General features: G+C 34.6%; 1 non-coding gene across 1 annotated transcript; it reads left to right on the top strand.

The window, feature by feature from the left end:
- The first annotated feature begins 1,669 nt into the window (after positions 1-1,669).
- Positions 1,670-1,773, top strand: LOC130953473 (small nucleolar RNA R71). Its single transcript, XR_009075643.1, has one exon. It is a non-coding gene; the product is annotated as a small nucleolar RNA R71 (small nucleolar RNA).
- The last annotated feature ends 1,978 nt before the right edge of the window (positions 1,774-3,751 follow it).

A 3,751-nucleotide genomic window follows, 5' to 3' on the forward strand; every position in this document is an offset into this window, starting at 1 on the left:
GGTATTCCCAACACCAAACTTAGAGTTTGGATATGGGGTTTGAACACCAAACTTAAAGTTTGGTTGTGGCCTCACAACACCAAACTTAGAGTTTGATTGTGTGGGCTCTTCTTGACTCTGAACTGAGAGAAGCTCTTCATGCTTACTCTCTTTTGTCACAGAGGGATGGCCATGTGCTTGAAACACAAGGTAGTCCCCATTCAATTGAAGGACTAACTCACCTCTGTTGACATCTATCACAGCTCCTGCTGTGGCTAGGAAAGGTCTTCCTAGGATGATGCATTCATCATCTTCCTTCCTAGTGTCTAGGATTATGAAATCAGTAGGGATGTAAAGGCCTTCAACCTTTACTAGCACGTCCTCTACTATTCCATATGCTTGCCTCACTGACTTATCTGCCAATTGTAATGAGAACAAAGCAGGTTGTACCTCAATGATCCCCAGCTTCTCCATTACAGAGAGTGGCATAAGGTTTATCCCTGACCCCAGATCACATAGAGCTTTTTCAAAGCTCATGGTGCCAATGGTGCAAGGTATTAAGAACTTGCCAGGATCTTGTTTCTTTTGAGGTAGAGTTTTCTGAATCCAAGTATCTAGTTCACTAATGAGCAAGGGAGGTTCACTTTCCCAAGTCTCATTACCAAACAGCTTGGCATTCAGCTTCATGATAGCTCCTAAATATAGAGCAGCTTACTCTCCAGTCACATCTTCATCCTCTTCAGAGGATGAATATTCTTCAAAGCTCATGAATGGTAGAAGGAGGTTCAATGGAATCTCTATGATCTCTGTATGAGCCTCAGATTCCTTTGGATCCTTAATTGGAAGCTCGTTCGTGCTTGAGGGACGTCCCAGGAGGTCTTCCTCACTAGGATTTTCGTCCTCCTCCTCCCTAGTGCATTCGGCCTCTTTGATCACATCAATGGCCTTACACTCTCCTTTTGGATTCTCTTCTGTATTGCTTGGGAGAATACTGGGAGGAGTTTCAATAACTTTCTTACTCAGCTGGCCCACTTGTGCCTCCAAATTTCTAATGGATGATCTTGTTTCATTCATGAAACTAAAAGTGGCCTTTGACAGATCAGAGACTATATTAGCTAGATTAGAATTATTTTGTTCAGGATTCTCTGTCTGTTGCTGAGAAGATGATGGATATGGCTTACTATTATTCAGCCTGTTGCGTCCACCATTGTTAAAACCTTGTTGAGGTTTTTGTTGATCCTTCCATGAGAAATTTGGATGATTTCTCCATGATGAGTTATAGGTGTTTCCATAAGGTTCACCCATGTAATTAACCTCTGCCATGGCAGGGTTTTCAGGATGATAAGCTTCTTCAGAAGCTGCCTCTCTATTACTGTTGGATGCATGTTGCAATCCATTCAGATTTTGAGAGATCATGTTGACCTGTTGAGTCAACACTTTGTTCTGAGCCAATATGGCATTCAGAGCATCAATTTCAAGAACTCATTTCTTCTGAGGTACCCCATTGTTCACGGAATTCCTTTCAGAAGTATACATGAACTGGTTGTTTGCAACCATGTCAATGAGTTCTTGAGCCTCTCCAGGCGTTTTCTTCAGGTGGATAGATCCACCTGCAGAATGGTCCAATGACATTTTTGAAAATTCAGAGAGACCATAATAGAATATATCTAATATGGTCCATTCTGAAAACATGTCAGATGGACATCTTTTGGTCAGCTGCTTATATCTTTCCCAAGCTTCATAGAGGGATTCACCATCTTTTTGTTTGAAGGTTTGAACATCCATTCTCAGCTTGCTCAGCTTTTGAGGAGGAAAGAACTTATCTAAGAATGCAGTGACAAGCTTATCCCATGAGTCCAGGCTATCCTTGGGTTGTGAATCTAACCATACTCTAGCTCTGTCTCTTACAGCAAAAGGAAAAAGCATGAGTCTGTAGACTTCAGGATCAACTCCATTCGTCTTTACAGTCTCACAGATCTGCAAGAACTCAGTTAAAAACTGATAAGGATCTTCAGATGGAAGTCCATAAAACTTGCAGTTTTGTTGCATTAAAGCAACTAGTTGAGGCTTAAGCTCAAAGTTATTGGCTCCAATGGCAGGAATGGAGATGCTTCTTCCATCAAACTTGGACGTTGGCTTTGTGAAGTCACCAAGCATTCTCCTTGCATTATTATTATTATTTTCGGCCATCTCCTTCTCTTGTTCGAAAATTTCTGAAAGGTTGTTTCTGGATTGTTGTAATTTAGCTTCTTTTAATTTTCTCTTCAGAGTCCTTTCAGGTTCTGGATCAATTTCAACAAGAGTGCCTTTGTCCCTGTTCCTGCTCATATGAAAGAGAAGAAAACAAGAAAAGAAAGAGGAATCTTCTATGTCACAGTATAGAGATTCCTTTATGTTAGTAGAAGAAGAAAGGTGGTAGAAGAATGAAGAATGGGTTCGGATTTATGGATGGAGATAGGTGAAGAGAAGTGTTAGTAATTAAATAATTAAATAGAAGAAGAAAAGAGGAGGGAGAATTCGAAAATCATTTTGAAAAAGAGTTAGTGATTTTCGAAAATTAGAGATAAATTGTAATTAAAATTAAAACATGAAACAATTAGTTAATTAAAAAGAATTTTTGAAAAAGAGAGAGATATTTTCGAAAATTAGAAGAGAGAAAATTAGTTAGGTGGTTTTGAAAAAGATAAAAAAAAACAAACAAAAAGTTAGTTAGTTGATTGAAAAAGATTTGAAAATCAAATTTGAAAAAGATAAGAAGATAGTAAGTTAGATAAGATATTTTAAAATCAAATTTTAAAAAAAATAAAAGTTAAGAGATAAAAAGATTTTTAAGAAAAAGATATTTTGAAAAAGATTAAATTTTTTTAAAATTACTTAGCTAACAAGAAACTACAAGATAAGGTTCTAGAACTTAAAGATTGAACCTTTCTTAACAAGAAAGTAACAAACTTCAAATTTTTGAACCAATCACATTAATTGTTAGCTAATTTTCGAAAATTACATATAAAGATAAAAAAAAGATTTTGAAAATAATTTGAAAAAGATTTTTGAAATTTTCGAAAAATAGAAAAAAATTGAAAAAGATATGATTTTTGAAAAAGATTTTGAAAAGATAAGATTTTTAAAATTGAAATTTTGACTTGACTTGTAAGAAACAACTAATTTTGAAAATTTTTGACCAAGTCAATCCCAAAATTTCGAAAATTAGAGGAAAATAAGGAAAAGATATTTTTGATTTTTAAATTTTTAAAGAAAAACACAAAAATGACCCAAAACATGAAAATTTTGGATCAAGACACAAGATGCATGCAAGAATGCTATGAATGTCAAGATGAACACCAAGAACACTTTGAAGATCATGATGAACATCAAGAACATAATTTTGAAAAATTTTTAATGCAAAGGAAACATGCAAGACACCAAACTTAGAAATCTTTAATGCATGGAAGACATGAATGCAAAAATGCACATGAAAAACAACAAACAATACAAAACAAGAAATCATCAAGATCAAACAAGAAGACTTATCAAGAACAACTTGAAGATCATGAAGAACACTATGAATGCATGGAATTTTCGAAAAAATGCAAGAAAAATTTTAAAAGCATGCAATTGACACCAAACTTAAAAATTGACTCAACACTCAAACAAGAAACACAAAATATTTTTGATTTTTATGATTTTCTAATTTTTTTTATTTTTATTAATATTTTTCGAAAAACATTTTTGGAAAAAAAAAACGAAAAAGACAAGAAAAATTTTTGAAAAGAAA

This window comes from Arachis stenosperma, chromosome 9 (genome assembly GCF_014773155.1).
Source record: "Arachis stenosperma cultivar V10309 chromosome 9, arast.V10309.gnm1.PFL2, whole genome shotgun sequence".
Taxonomy (NCBI): Eukaryota; Viridiplantae; Streptophyta; class Magnoliopsida; order Fabales; family Fabaceae; genus Arachis; species Arachis stenosperma.